This window comes from Protopterus annectens, chromosome 3.part0, assembly GCF_019279795.1.
Source record: "Protopterus annectens isolate FY-2018-M chromosome 3.part0, PAN1.0, whole genome shotgun sequence".
Taxonomy (NCBI): Eukaryota; Metazoa; Chordata; order Ceratodontiformes; family Protopteridae; genus Protopterus; species Protopterus annectens.
In genome coordinates, this window is record NC_056731.1 from 1,832,728,020 (window position 1) to 1,832,745,557 (window position 17,538).

Here is a 17,538-nt window from a genome sequence, read left to right on the forward strand (position 1 = left end):
ACTGATCCAGGAAATTATAGACCTATCAGCCTAACTAGCCTGATCTGTAAGGCCATGGAATGGATTATCATGAAACTCATTAACAAGGACAATGGCAGCCTCCAAACACTTGATCCCACACAGTTTGTTTTTGTCAAGGGGAGGTCATGCATATTACATTTGGTCGACTTCTTTGAGACAGTCACCAAAGCCCTGGACGAGGGGAAGACAGTGCACACTGACTACCTTGACCTGGCCAAAGCCTTTGATACTATTTCCCATTGGGTTATAATAGATAAACTTTTTCAATTAGGCATCAGTCCGTATATTACCAGATGGGTAGCAAACTGGCTCACTGATAGAACCCATCTAGTCAAAATAAGGGAAGCCACCTCAAGCAGTAGACCTGTAACGAGCAGTATACCCCAGTGATTGGTCTTGGGGCTTCTGTTGTTTGGGATATAATTTTCTGAGGTGCAGGCCAAAACCAGTGAGCTATGGCTGATCAAGTTTGCAGATGACTGCAAGCCGGGCACTGTCATCAATTTCCCTAGTGATGTGGACATCCTCCAAGAGGGTCTTGCCCAAACAAATGACTGGTGCCAGAAACATGGCTTCAAACTGAATGCCAAGAAATGCATCATCATCCCCTTTGGGGAGAGTGATGTCCCCCGCAAATTATCACATTAATAACAACATCCTAAGCATGCAATCAGTTGTCAGGGACTTGGGAACCCAGATTGATAGCAACCTGACTTTTGACCACCATATTGCCTCCTTTGTACAGAAAACTTTCTACATGGTCCACCTCAGTAAGAAGGGTATCTTATTCAGGGTCATGAAGATCATAACATCCTTGCATTCTTCCCTTATAAGACCCATTATTGAGTGCAATGCCCCTTTCAGCATGTACCTCACAAAGTACATGCAGGAGCTGGACAGACCACAGAGGCTCCAGGGCCTCAAACATGTACCCTACACAGATAGGCAAAAAGCCTTGGCCCTCTACTCAGTCTCATACAGACTCCTCAGAGGTGACCTCTGGCTGGCATACAAAGCAATCTTAAACCCCACCTTGATGGGACTGCTGCATATCCACAAGTCAAGCTCCATTCGAGTAATCTACATGCGCAACCTCAGCCTGGTCTATGACATCAATAGGACTTGTTGGCTGGACAGATTTTTGTCCCAGAGACTCCCCCTTCTGTAGAATAGACTCTCTCTCCACATCAAGCAGAGTACCTCATTATCCCTTTTTAAGCTCAACCTGGATAACTGAATGGGGAACAGAAAAGACATCCATAGGATTCAACCTGTGTCTCTGCTGGACAGGGGCATTGGGTGCTGACTTGCCAGAACATGGGCTAAATTCTTGGCTAGGCTTGTAAGGGTCTCAGGGCCAATAGCCTAGTAGCTTCCTATGATCCTATGACCCTATGATTCTGAATAGTGGTAGTGTTATTGATGGGGCTTTTCTATGGTAAGGTGCAGGGTTCAGGTTAAAGTTAAGCATTGGTGAGGTGGTGCCATGGGGCTCCATTGCCATAACACAGCCACTAGACAAGACAGGCTCAGACAAAAGCTTCAACACATATTCGCAATTACTTAGCTCTTATTCTAACCTTAATCCACAAACACTTGCACACCAGTCTACCCCAAACCCACACTTACCTGCATTCTATCCATCTAACAACACTGAAAAAAGAGATGCTTAATAAAACACCTTCATTCAGGTTGTCAAGAATAATGAACATTCAACAACTTGAGTATAAGTCCTCACACATACACATACACATATTTAGATATATGTGTGTGTGTGTGTGTGTGTGTGTGTGTGTGTGTGTGTGTGTGTGTGTGTGTGTGTGTGTGTGTGTGTGTGTGTGTGTGTGTGCGTGTGTGTGCGTGTGTGTGTGCGTGTCTGTGTGTGTGTGTGTGTGTGTGTGTGTGTGTATGTGTGTGTGTGTGTGTGTGTGTGTGTGTGTGTGTGTGTGTGTGTGTGTGTGTGTGTGCGCGCGAGTGCATGTGTAAATGCTTTCAAACATACAAGAAAATGAAAACGTCTCATTATACTTTTGATGTTTGGAACCTTGACATGTATGTTTAGTGTGCAGATTTCTGATTATTATATCACAGCCATTGCTATTAGTAGGGTGGGGACATGGGGACCAAATTACACAGGGCTGTAAACAAGGTTTATAAATTCATAGGTTCATAGTTGTGTACTAGGCTATCGACCACTAGGGCCCTTATAAGCCTAGCCAAGCATCTCAGATGTGACTCACAAATTTGACTAATGTAGGTGGTGATTTACTGACTGACTAACTCTGTCTATCAGTGATATAGGAGCCAGACTAGGGGTGAGTTTCCAATTACCCATCCACTCGTCCAAGTTCTGCTTAAATAGGGATAGGGAGGAGCTCTGCTTCACATGGATGAGGAACCTGTTCCAGAGAATGGGAACTCTCTGAAAAACATATCTGTCTCTCCAACATGTCCTATTTATGTTGAAAGCAAAATGTAGGTCTTTTAATCTAGTAGTTGTGATGCTATTTCTTCTGTGATGTGCAAAAATCACCTTAGAAGTCTGTATGATGCCATATAAAGAGAAGACATTGTGTTTACTCCCTGCATGTTTTTTTTAAGGAACCTTGATGTTCCACTTCCTGCATTGTTTAGTCAGGTACATACCAAAGGGGCCATTGTGCTCTATGATGGATCTGATAAGGGCTGAGTACAGTGGTGTGATGTCCTGTCTGGACCTAGATGCAATTGTCTTGCTTATAAGTTGAGCAACATAGAACTATTTTATTACTACCTTGAACACAAGTTATTATCTACATGAGTTCCCAGATCCCTGACTAGTGAATCAACTTTTAAGGGTGTTTTATTGATGACATAGTTACCTGGTGTGGCAGATTTTCCAAAAGGTACTATAGTACATTTCTTGGTACTGAGTTTTAAGCCATAGCATTGGCACCAAGCATGTGTCTGTATTAGACCTTCCTGAAAGACGTTCTCATCTTGGGGGGATTTAGTGACTGCTCCCAGTTTGCAATCATCTGCATACTTGGTCAGCCAAATGCCTTTGACATTAACTTTGACATCGAGAAGTAAAAGCCAAACAGGAGTGGGCCCAGCACAGAACCCTTGGTGTCTCCACTGATGACCAGCCTCTTTGTGAAGGTGACCTCACTGATTGTCCTCTCCTGGGCCCCATCAGTCAGCCAGCTAGCTATCTAGCATGTTATAAAGGGGTTTATACCTGGTCTAATAAGTTTGTTGACAATGCCCAAGTGGGGTATTGTATTAAATGCTTTAGACAGATCTACTTAGAAAGTATGCCCTTTTTCTCCTCCACCATTGCCTTAATGACATTTTCAAAGAAGTCTACCAGATTCAGTAAGCATGACATTCCTCTGAAAAAGTAAAACTGGGATTGATCCAGACCTGGAGATCTCCTATGTCCTTATTGATAATGTCCATGATAATTCTTTCCATGGTGTTGAAATAAGACGTCAAACTAATGGGTCTCCCGTTTCCAGAATCTGCTGATGGTCCACCCTTATAAAGGAGGAATGATTGTTACAGTCCTCCATTCTCAAACTGAAAACAGTGACTAAGGAAGAAAAGAAAGAAATAGCCACACTAACGGATGATGTTTTTTTAGCTTTCTTCCACTTTTATTGCACGTGGACTTCTTCAGAAAAACCAGGACGCCTCCCTACGTCCTGGTTTTATGACCAATAAACAGGAAGTGATGTTAAAATCATGAACATTGTATTTTACATTCGTATATATAAAAAAACATTTTTTGTGTTCCAATCATGAAACACAAGAACATAAACTGACATGTTATTACAACACATTGTTACTTGTGATAAATAGTGCCTTAAAAAAGGCATACTTAAAAATTATTTCTTAAACGTTTTTTTGTTTTAATTTTTTGTTTTATATTGTATATTTTTCTCTCTCATGACAAAAAGCCTGCTTTAAGACTATAGTTAAATAATGACTCCAGGGGTCTTGATAAGTCATATTTTAAACTATTCAAGAGGCATTCTGGGATGTTATCAGGGCCCACTGAGGCCATGTTCTTGGCTTTAGCGAGCGCAGCTAAGACAGGCTCCCTAATTATAGCTGGAGGGGTTATGTTTGTGGGTATTTTTGAGGGGTTGGTTGGGGTCAGAAGGGGTTAAGGGTGGAACTGAATTTGTCTGCTAACAAGTTTGCTATATCAGTGAATGTGGCACCATTAACTACCTATTCAGCAAACTGTTGTGTGCTGCCCTTGAGGTTTCTGACATAGTTAGAAGGCCTTTTGGTTATCTTTCACCTGAGAGGCTATCTTAACCTCAAAGTTGGCTTGACCTATCTAGCCCTCTTAGTTGCCTATTTACGTTGGTGAGACAGTTTCTATCTTTATTGGAATTACCCTTCCTGATTTTTGCCATAATGCTTTCCTTTTGTTGAGTACCCTGTTTAATTTGGGATGCTACCAGGGCAGTTTGTTTCTAGGGCTAGTCCTGGGCTTACTTCTAGTAGGTATGCAGCCATTGACATAGTTGTACAGAGTTTCTGAGAGCAGTTTAGCATATGTTGCCATATGTGAATGCTGCTAACGATTTTATATTGGTAAAACCAACTGTCCGTTTAAAACCAGGATTCTCAAACATATGAATGAGTTCAAGCACAAATCAGCTATGAATGCATTATCAAAGCATCTTGTGCTATTTTCAGGACACAAATTCTCTTTTATGGTATTAGAATGTGTTTCAGATGGACCAAGAAAAGGTGACTTATTTAATACTACTGAATACAAAGAGTTATAGATCGCAGATTTAAGAGTGGACATTGAACCAGGTCTTAATGGTTTTCATTCCCTTAAACTGGCCCTGAAGAGGCGTCAGCTAAGGAAAGTGATTTGATTGGGCAAACCCCTATATAAAGAACTAATTATTGTTGAGTGATTTTAGGATCTGAAGAAGGGTATTCCGAAAGCATTTATCCATCTTATTGCTTTAAGTGTTTTAATAATTTGTTGAATAAACCCAGTCGTCTTGTGGATTTTAGCTTTTTTATGAGCAGTTTAGCATAGGCTGCTGTGTTCTCTGGGTTTGGAGGGACAATGAATTTTGACAATCCATCACTTAAAAAAGGTAATTTGAATTGGAATAGTTCCTGTTCGTGAAGTGAAACTTCTTATGAGACGCTAAGTGAGCTCAAACTGAAACGGAAAAGTGAAACTTAAAACTCCTCCCACTAAGGGTGGAGTTTGACTTACATACTCTAATTTAGCTTTACACACACACACACACACACACACACACACTGAGAGTGAGCAATAGCAAGTGATCCCTGGCAGCAGCAGTTAACAAGGCACACACACACACACACACACACACACACACACACACACACACACACACACACACACACACACACACACACACTGAGAGTGAGCAATAGTAGGTAATCCCTGGCAGCCAGCAGCAGTTAACGGGGTACACACACACACGCACTCACACACACACACACACACACACACACACACACATATATATATATATATATATATATATATATATATATATATATATATACACACACACACACACACACACACACACACACACACACACACACACACACACACACACACATACACACACACACACACACACACACACACACACACACACGCATGCACGCATGCATGCACAGTGACAGTGAAAAGTGTGAGTGAACAAGCCATCCCTGGCAGTCACACCCACAAACATGCTAAAAAGATCTATCTGGGTCCAGACTGCTTAGCTTATAATATAAATAGTAAAGCATGTTTCCTTAAATTAAGGGAGGATTGTCATGAGTTTCAAAGGTGAATGAAGCAGCTGCACTCTTTCTTACTTTGGTACTACAGTTAAGCTTGGCTTAAGAACCTTAACAGGGAGCAATGCTTTACTAGTGCAAAGTCCACATTAATAACTGAATAAGCTATAAACTGAGTGACAGAAGTGAAATGTTTATGTCAAAGGAGATGGCATTCTGGCAAAATAAACATAACATAATAGATGGTCTCTACCATATGCTGCCAACAATTGATTCAGCAGAAACATGAAAAAGTAATAAAAGCAAACAACTAAAACAACTAACCATACAAGCATTTTAGATCTTTTTAAGTATGTGAAGCAGCCAGTTATCTACTTCTGGCATATATCTAGTTGTTTGGTTGAACTTTGACAAAATGCCACAAATCTCAACTTCTTAGTTCAAGAAATCTGGACAAACCCTAAAATAATGGGGGAACAAATGCCCAAAAATAGGGACATATTTTAAATATTGCATTTATAAGCTTAGAAAACAGCATTTGTGTTAGCATGTATAGTTTTCTGAAAGATATGAAGTCTGAAACCTCAATGTATGTCACTATTTAGTGACTTCAGTCCTCAGTGATTTGCCAGAGGGGAAAAAAAACACATTTTATGAGGAACAGACTAAAAATATGAGGCAGAAATCTAGACACTCTGAAAAAATATGTGTTTGGCCACCACGCACGTTAGAATTGAAACTTCTATAATGAAGTGCACAAATGTACTTCTAACATGCATGGCAGCCACACACGTTTTTTGTTTTTAAATGGGATTATGAAGTTGATTTTGATGTGACAACTTTATGGTCAGACTTTAACAGGGAGGATGAGATATTGGGGGGAGGGGTGGCATTCTCCCGTATTTGTAAGCATGAGGTCCAGCATGTTGGAGTGTCTAGTGGGCGCATTCCTATTTGGTCAAGAGTGCTTGTATTTACACAGTCTAGGAATCTCTGTGCCTGTAGATATGAGGCCTTATAGGATTTCCAGTCTATAGACTGGGTAAATAAAGTCTCTGATAATAGGGTTTTAGGTTGAATGGTAAGTGTCTGCTGTAGGTCCAAGTATGCCTTGTGAGCTTCTTGGGATATGCAGTGTGACCTACAGCTGGCTAGGATATGGTATAGGATTTTGTCTATGGTGATCTGCATGTGGTAGAACTCCAGAGCATCATCCTGTTTGACCACCCTAGAGGTATGATCATTACTGATGTATATCGAGACACCTCCTCCTTATCCCTTGTCTGTGCAGCTACCAGTCGAAAAGTGTGGAAAACACTGGAACTTTGCACTTCCAGGGTACTCTCTGCCACTTTAAACCATGTCTTGGTAACTGGACAGATGTCTATATTCTTGAGTGTGAGGAGAACTTGGAGGGAATGCAGTTTTTGTTTAGGTTTCTGGCAATGAGCAGTAACACCTTGAGGTTCAGTTTACTTGATTTTGTTATGTTGGTAGGTTTGTCAGTTTGGCATTGCCTAAAAAGGGCACAATAGAGGTGGATAAAGTTTTAACCATTATTTGAAAGCCTAAAATAGAGAGGGGAAGACTATCCTTAGCAAAGCAACATAGCCTGTTAACCATATCCTCCCAAACTGTCAAATATTGGATCCTCTTAGAATGACACTGGAAACACAACCAGTTGTTGAAGTCAATCATTTTTCTCTCATATTGTGGCATCATCCTTGGTGATGGTAATATGCTGGTCAATGCTAGGCTCATACCAACCTGAGACACATAGTCTGAAAGCTCAATAATGTCTCTCTTCATATAGTCCAGAGAAGTGCATCTCAAGTCATTTACACCTACACGGACTATGATGAAATCATACTGGTACCTGCGGTGTAATTACTTGACTGTGTGTTATTTGGTGGATTCTGACTCCAGATAAGCAACTAATTGTTATCGTCTCCTTGATCAGCTTGGTTAGAGGAGCATCAGTTTATATATTAAAATGGAGTCCCCTATGATGAGAATCCTGGAAATTGTGTTGGCTTGTCTTAGGGACTTAGTGTTTGGGGATCTACTGATAGTCATACCTCTCAACCATACCAAATTCCTTGGTATTTATCAGTTTTGAGGGCAAAATAATGGGGTGCTATGAATTTCCGAGTGGTTCTTCCAATTACCAATTTTTTTTTTTAAATTTACAATTTTAAGTTATGGCTGATGTCATCACACATTGCCAGCATATCCTACAATGTCATCAATGTGCAGGGGCATGTATGATAACATCACCGTCGTGAGGCAGTGCTTCTGGGGTGGTGACGGACTCAGAGATTGGAGTAGAACTGGGAGAGGGACTTTAGATACGAAATTGGCAGTTTTGCACTGCCTGAAAATTGAAGATGTTCATCATGCTAATCTCCTCTCAAGTCAGCAAATGACTTAACAGAAAAGAATTTACAACAGCAGCTGTGGCCCTGAACACCAGTTGCAGTAAGTAACAGACAGGGAAATTGTAACTGTTGTGTCAACAAGTTTTAGTAAATGCTTACCAGAGTAAGCCATCCAAAGTCTTAAATCAGCATTTTGGACAGAGCAGGCTAACTTTTCTGATGAATGAGTTGACTAAAAAAAAAACTGTCCCTCTCAGATCCACCTCTTCTCATGAGCCCTGCCCTTCTTTTCCACTTGGTTTACAACATGACCAGTGGTAGCTCTTCATAAGTTTTCTTTCTTTTTTTTTTTTCTTTTGATCAGCTGTTTAATGATAGGGGTATACCCCGTAAAGGAGGACTTGGGTTTACCTTGTCTTGTTTTATTTACTAAGATTAATGGCTACTCCATTTCACTCCACACAACTGACATGGTTTCACCTCCCTGTTTTAGTAATTCTCAAGATGCTCCCCCTACCTTCTACAAAAAACTGAACTTACACACAGATTTTCCATTGTACTCTAACGGCGACCTGATTACTTGTGATTGCATGCCTCTAGGTCACAGGGCCCATATTTTGGAGGTTCAGGTGTCACAATGTATTTTTCTAGGGGAGAGGATTATTTTTAACTATTACATTAACAATGGGCATCTCCTCAGTTTTGAATAGGGAAGTGAGAAAGTGTTTGCAGCTGTCAAGTTGTAATGGTTCAAATGTTGGCATTCACTGATATTTTTCTGCTGTTACAGTCTAGTGGTAAGCAAAAATCATCTTACATTTTTTGTCTTGGTCATCATTTTCACTTTTTCGTAATTATATTATTAGTAATGATACTTTATTTTTGTTTTCACGTACCAAGCTCAAAAAGTGTATAATTCATTTGGTGTTTCCAAGCTATTGTGGACAGATACTGATACCATTACTAAGCAGATAATCCTCAAAGGCACAGTCCCTGTCCTGCCCCTTGTATGACTAGAATATTTATACTCACACTTGTTTGTAGCAGCCACAGTTGGGTTTCTGAGGGTAGTCAAATTATATGCATCACTTAACTTCCAAGCACAGTAATAATTTTCTTTGTTTTAATATTTTAATAAATACTTGGTCATATAGTGTATATAAGCAGCTGTTTTTGAACATATTGTTATTGAAGTCAGATGGGAATGGCACAGTGGTTAGGGCTGCTGCCTCGCAGCTCTTGGAGTGCCCTTTGTGCCTAGCCTGCATGACCTCTCTATGTCCATATTGGCTTTGTTTACAAGTTCTCTGGTTGCTTCACACATTCAAAAGATATAGTGTAAAAGTAGCTAGTTAGCAATCCATCAAATGCTCCTATGTTATGTGTGAGCAAAGGCACCTGGGTCTCTCATTCTTTCTGTAGGAAGCACAGTCACTATTCTGAGAATTAATACACATCTTCTGAAGTAAAAGAAGTGTATAACTCTAGTTATTGTCATTATTTTTTAAATGTAATTCACCACCCTCTTTTCAGAAGTCCATATCCAAATTTCTTATACAAATTTTACTAGTTTTAGGAGAGATCAAGATGACCAGAGCTAAAGTTTGAGTCAAATCAGGGATATCACTGAAAATCAGGAACAGTTGAGAGGTAAAAATTATTTTCTGGGAAATCAGTGAATATTGCATTCACTTGATAATGCCTGACATTAGAGTTTCATAGTTCTTATTTTGTTCAGAAGATGCACATTGATGCAAAAACTCAACTGATGTATTAACTTTTTAAAAGTGAGTTAGGGTAATATTTAAAAACTGACCCAATCCTGAGCCTTTGCCCCCTCTTAGGTTTGTCTTTGTCCAGACTTCTTGAGCAAAGAAGTTGAAAGATACGGTTTGACTCATAACTGGAAGTTCATATGCGTAGGTTGACTTACTTAAACAATTAATAAAAAAGGGCTAAAATACTGTGGCTTGTGTGGCAATAGATTTTACAGTGTTCAAACATGCTCAAATTAAAAGGAATTTCTTTGTTGCTTGTCCTACCTTCTTTCTTCTTTCAGCATGCATGCTTGTTTCTGATAACTAGACTCACATTTATTTCTTTTTCAGTGCAAATGCAGTACAGCTGTAGCAATGTCTGTGCATAAATCTACAGGCATCATATCAGTTTTTCTGACATTGAGGTACATTTAATTTTCTCAAGAACCTATTGTTTCCCTTACTGTGCCTGGCCGTGTGTGTGTGTGTGTGTGTGTGTGTGTGTGTGTGTGTGTGTGTGTGTGTGTGTGTGTGTGTGTGTGTGCGTGTGTGTGTGTGTGTGTGTGTATGCGTGTGTGCGTGGGTGTGTGTGTATGTGTGTGTGTGTGTGTGTGTGTGTGTGTGTGTGTGTGTGTGTGTATGTGTGTGTGCGCACGCGCGTGTGTGTGCTTTTTTCCTAAGACTGTAATGGCCAACATCTGTAAGAGTTTGTAGACATTATTTGCCTAACGCGTAACTGTGTGCATGTGCTTGTGGTTCAGTGTGTGCTTGAGGTTATTTTTCATAAACAAATAGCATCATTGATGTAAAAGACATATAAAACAGAACTGATATTAGCACACTGTTCCTTAACTAAAGTGGGGCATCACACTGGCAAACAGCACATCTTCCCAGGTTGAAAGCCTTTACACAATATTGGTTTACATAATGTTCTATAAACTTCTTAGCAGGAGTTGCAACCATATCTTTCAATCTCTCAGAGCAAGAAATCTGGACAAAAATAATGTTGGGACAAAAAGACTCAAAATAGGGAGGGACAGATTTTAAATATTGCTCCTCTAAACTCAGATATTTGCTAGAATAACAGGTTTTACATTAATATATATTTCTTGGGAGATATGAAGTCTGAAACTCAAATGTCTTCCATTAACGATTATTATTTAGTGACTTCAATTTTCATGCTGGTATTCACAATTCTATTGGAGTGGGTGGGGTTACATGATTATGTATGCAAATTCTATGTTAATCAGCATCCTGATTTTTGGCCAACTGTACCTACTTTTCATGGGCCTTTGTCTAGATTTTTGATGTTTCCAGGTTGAGAGGTATGCTGAGAGTGACAGTATGTTTGGTGCTAGGTGATGTTTTTTCTGAGTGCCTTTGGGCTTGCTGAGGCACAGATTTGAAAATGTGTGGTATAGGCAATCTTTGTGTTTAGGATGGTTGCATTGAAGTGCCTCAGCATACGTTAGTCTATGAATGTGTTGTATACTATGTGAGGTGGGTGTTGTGTGCATGGTTTTGACAACATGATGTACACTTGTATGCTAGATTTTGGCCTTCAGTGTCATTGTGTAAGTACAGCTTTTGCACACTGTGTCTATATCTTTAAGGATTAAGTGGTTGTCAGTAAACATGAGACAATTGCTACATTGTTTCAAGATACCCATATCTACCAAGCTGGCTACAGAGAAGTTAAGAAATTGCATATCCATACTGTCCAGTCCTTTGGCTTTTGAACTACAATGTGGTGGTGTATTGGGGTTAGAAAGCTATTAAGGGTGCTTTATTGGAGCAGATTATCCTAAACTAAACAGAAGTAAATTCTACTAATTTTATGTTTACTCACTGAATTCAATTAAATCTATAGGTATTGCCACATTACTCCCAACTAGCTTCTCTAAGCTTGTCAGCGCACAAGGTATTTGCTCTATATTGCTGCTTTGCAGGGTACGGTTTTATGAACCGTTCTTTCTAGGCATCTGCTACTGTACAGGACACTGCTCACCTATGCGAAAGCACAAAATTTATAGCAGCACAGGAAAAACAGACAATTAACTAATGAGCCCTTTAGCCAGTAAAATGACTACACTATGAGTCCTTTTGTATATTTTCCAACTCAGATAGACCAGTCAAACATCCCCTGCCACAAGATGAATAAAACCAGTCCTCCTAATGTAAAAACACAGTAGAAGAGACCTACAGGTGTAATGCTACCACAAAGCACTTAGACAGCTAGCTGGAAATCCCTTGCTGAATGCACGTTTAAGACAGCAGTAAGAGTGAGAGGAAAATAATTTTTTACAAAAAAGAAAAATCTGTGAAATGCACACATAAAACCAGGAAACAGTAGTTATCACTCAAAATAACTTAAGTGAGATTTTCATTCAGTTATTTAATTTTGCTTGGATGGCACTGGATACAAGTAAAAAATTTTTAGAATTAAGGTTAGTACTCCAAGCTTTGCTAAGCTCCTGGAAAATGAACAGGAGACTCTATGTAGTAAAGGAGGTTTACTCAAGAGTGATACTGCTTTGTTGGGTGGGCACTCGGTAACATGGATCTACAGAAAACAATAGGTGGGAAGATACATAAATAGGTTTTACAACAGTCAATAACAATGAAAGAGGTAAGGGAGTAACTTTGTAATCAGATTATCATAAGGGGTGGGGCAACAGACACAGCTTTATTATAAAACAACAAGAGCAAAAGGGTGGGAAGGTTGGGAATAACAAGCAGGCTAGCTAGGGAAACATGCAATCAAATAAAGCCAATATTGCAGTGCTTTCAGAAACTTTAGCTGAATTTATTAGTGGCGATGGCAGACGTGAAGAATGCAACTTTAAGCAGATAAAAGATAAGCAGGAAATAAAAGCAGTGAAGCACAAACTGGAGTAGAGAAACTTCTCTCACTATTGACTACTTACTACAGTTTAAGGTATCAGACCATGCAGAAAATTAACAGTAATGCTGTTTATGGAAAAAAAAACAATAATAAATGACTAAGGCTCAAAATCTCGCAGGAGTACACAGTTCTGCCACAACTGTGAATTAAACAATAAGACTATGGGCCAGCAGGGTTTAAAATACAAATAGCTTTTACAAGTAATTCTATTTGTGGAAATGAAAGTACAGAATAATGCAGAAACACAACTTGCTAATTAAATTACAAGACTCTGATCTTAGAACAAACTTAAAAATGCAAATGGAATAGAGCAGAAAAGTACAAAGGAGTTTTACCACACAGGTCTTTAAGTGCAACTCAAATATTTAAGCATATTTGAAACAATTTAACTCTTTCTTTCTTTCTTTTTGTTTGAAAAGCTAACTACTCACAGTTCCAAACAGAAGGACATGACATGGCATCCATCAAAAATATTTTGGCACATTTATATGTACATTACTTCCTCTAAGATCTCAAGCTAGTTATAGCTACCTCTCCTGTAAGTGTCTTAAAATAAGTTCAATGTCCAGACTTGAATTCTGTTGCTGTATATATAGTGTGGATTCATATCTATTGAAGCATTCTATACTCAAATATATGTTTGCATTATAAAAAAAATGTGTCTTATACAAATTGTTGCATGTTGGCAACCAGATTTACAAACCCTGGTATTCACTCATATTAAAGGCATTCAGATAAGTGGTGATCAGCATATGTGATTAATATCAGTCCAAAAATAACAGAGAATATTGTGAGATATTTGTTAAAGTAACAGTAACGTGTAGTCAGATCTGCTGAAAGTGCAGCAAATTTATTTATTATTATTTATTTATATTTGTTTACTTGGAAAGTCTGTCTAGGTCCAGTGGAGCCCATTTTCAGTGGAGGCCAAGGGAGAAAAGTTCCAGCAAAATATAACCCAAGAGAAAATTACATCAGAAAATTATACAAGACAAATTACTCTAGTGTTAGCATTTCACTTACATATATGAAGATAACAGTCACATACATTATTAAGAAAAATAGATAGCGACAGGTATACCTTATGTTTATCTATTGGTGTTTGAGTAGAATTTACTGATTGACTGGTATTAAATATTATTAACATAGGAAAAAGGATGTTGACAGAGAGGATAGGGTTAAGCTGTGTGAAGGAGGAAGAGCAGGCAGAGAAGATAGGAGGAATGCTGAGGGCAGTAAAAGATGATTCCAGGGGAAGGGAGAAGAGATTGTTGTGCAGAAAATGAAAATCACAGAGAGTTTTTAATAGAAATTGAGGTTAGCAGAAGGATTTTAGTCAGGTTGAGAGCAGGTACAATTTCAGGATTTAATGAGATATTTTTAGGGAATGTTTGATGGTAGGAAGATTTTGGTTAGTTCTGATACTTATAGGTAAGGTATTCCATTCTTTGGCCACTGAGTAAACGTATAGGCAATGGTCTGCAGTTTTACTAGATTTATGTATAGCAAGCAGGTGTTGAGTCTCTGACCTAAGGGGTCTTTTGGGTAAATAGCTGAGTAGCATGAAACTAAGAGAAGGGCAATTATTGGGTTTATATATTATTTTGTGGGCAGTTAACAGCTATAAGTAACTGAGATTCTCTGGAAGTTCTAACAAATTTATTAGAGTTTGAAGAATGGTCCAGCGGTGGTTGTGCTATGCTGCATTTGTAGCAATTTTTGCTATTTTTTTATAGCATGATTCAAGTTTTGATTTTTGGAAGATGTTGAGATTTGTAAGAGTGGCAGCACCATATAAAAGTGAGGGTAGAAGGCAGGTAGTGGCAAAGGTAGATTTTGTGGCTGTGTTTAAAGGAGTTTATGCCTATAGAGCATCTCTAGTTTCTGATATTTATACTATTCTGCATGTGTAGATCAAATTTAAGATTTCTGTCAAGTGTTACTCCTAAGAGTTTAGTATGAGGAACAACTTCAATTATAGTACCATTCTAGAAACTGATCTTAAACTCAGTTTTTTAGCAGTGATTCTTTTGAGGATAAAGAGGAGAAGTTTAAGCATTTTAGGATTGCGTAGGAGTTGTGAATTGCTAAGCCATAGTTCAATGGAGGAGAAAGCTTCTTGGGTTATCTGTTGCAGTTAGGTGAGACTATTTGAGGAACAGACAATGACTGAATCATCAGCATATTGTATAAGAGAGGCTGGATGACATGAAATGTGGAGATCATGGATAAAAACATTGAAAAGGAGAAGACCAAGAATGCAATCTTGTGGTACACCAGTGATATTAAGAAGATATGGTGAATTGGAGCCTTGCCACTTAACAGATTGCTGCTTGTTAGATAAATGGCTGGTAAACTACTGGACTGATTTTGGGGATATACCTAGGATGGAGAGATGTCGTAGAACATCTGTATGTGAAACAGTATCAAATGGCTTTGAAAGGTCCAGAAATAGTGATGAGATGAGTTTTCCAGAGTCAATAAAAGAAAGTAATGTAGTTGTTGTGTTATGTGTTGGTCCGAAGCCATGTTGGGTTGTTGTTAGGAGTTGGTTTTGTAAGAGATATTCAAGCTGTTGGTTATGGACACATTCTTCTAATAACTTGGCAAGTGGGGACAAAACAGAAATGGGCCTAAAATGTGATATTTCAGTAGAATTACCTACTTTATGTATGAGGATTATGCATTACTTTTTCCAAATGCCTGGAACACAACATTCACTAATTGATCTGTTTATAAGTGTACTGACTGGATATGCTATAGCTTCTGCAGCAATTTTTAGGTATTCTGGTGGGAGGCTGCCTGCAGAAGATGAGCTAATTTTCAGTTTAAATAGCAGCTTTTTATTATGTTGGTAGGCACAGACTTTAGAGAGAAATTTGAACAGTTTGTAGTGGTAGTTTGGCTGGGATCAGGTGAAAGAGACAGTAGTCTGGAAATTATGGTTGTGGTTGAAAGGGTAAATGAGACAGAGTTGGTGTTTTGATGTTTTGCAGTAAGAGTGAGGATTGGGTGGTTTATCTAACTGGTTATACTGGCTATGTAGTCAATAAAATTATTAAACAAGATAGCTGTTTGAAGTGGACATTTATTAGAATGGGGAGTGGGATCAGATTTGGAACCTGGGCTAAGAAGTGAATTAATAGTTGACCAGAATTGTTTGGAGATATTTTTATGTTTGTTCTGGAACAGCATGTAGGATTTTTTTTGTCTTTATTTTACTTGGATTTTTGGCTTGATTACACTGGTATCTAAATGTTTGTAAATGAGTATTGGTTTTGTATTTTAACCATTCGTTCAATGTTTTATCTCTGTTACTCCTTATTTGTTTGCAGTGTTTAGTTAACCATAAGGCCTGTTTAGTATTGATTCTTCTTCTGTGAAGGGGCTATACTAATGAGACAGGCTGGGTAAGTAGTATTAAAGTCTAGATGTAAGGTTTTAGGGCAGACCAATTAATAGATATTAGTATATCTGTGAAAGTATTTTAATTAAATTAAAATAGATTGTGGGTCATTTTAAATTAATGTTGTTTCTGTATTTGGGAACATGCTCTATTGGGGTCTATATTAGCTGCTTGACCGCTTAAATGTTCGAATCTCTAAAGGTCGACCTTTAGAGATCAAACAGTTAAGTGATCGAAATTACACAAAAATAAAAAAAAAATACACAATAAAAAAAAAAACTAAAGGGTTTAAGAAGGGGAGCAAGCCCCCTCACCCCCCACCCCCCACACCCTACTTTAATATACCAACTCCAAGATCGCGCTACAGTGTAGGGAATGGGAAATTTCCAATTTCCACACTGTAGTTCACTGAAGTGCGATCTCGGAGTTGGTATATTTACGTAGCAGGGTTGTGGGGGGTGCAAGGGGGCTTGCCCCCCCTGCCTAAACCCTTTCTAGATGCTTTTTTTTATATACTTTTTTACTATTTCAAACGTTTAAGTGTACAATCTGTAAAGGTCGACCTTTACAGATTTGAACATTTAAGTGTTCATTCTAGTAATATAGACCCCTCTACTGTATAGGCAGTTAAGTGACCACTTAGAGAGTTGGAGAGAGTAATAGTTTTTATAAATTTATTAGGATCGGAGACAATAATCCAGTCTAGGAAAAAACCATGGTTAGCATTTTTGTCATATCAGCGGGGGTAGAGATGAGCTGAGAAAAAAAAAAAAGAGGTTTACCTTAGCTTTTTGGAAATCTGAAGTAAAGTTTAGCAAGTTAATGTTAACATCACCTAAAATTATTGTTTTGGTGTTTATGCTGTTGGCTATCCAAAATAAGAAATTATTCAAAATAGGAATATTTTGCCCAGGAGGGATGTACAGGACTGAAGTACATAAGCTTTTTGTGCCATTTAGTTTTAGAAAAGAGACGCTTATTTCTGCATTGGCACATTTTGGAATGAGTTTAGAATAAGGTGTGAGATTATTGTAATTTGGGTAGAACAGAGCAATTCCACATCCTTTTTGAGTTGTCTATCTGATCTAATTACTTTATACCCACATGCTAGAAATTTTGAGTCTCTTATGTTAGGTTTGAGCCAGGTTTCTGTGGCAGCCAGGACATTGGGATGGTTGTTTAGAGATCCAGGTGTGAAATTCTGTAATTTTATTTTTGATAATGCAAAGATTTAAGGTGAGAAAGTTTAGTAGTTTTGATTGGGGCTCAGTTGTTACATTGATAAAT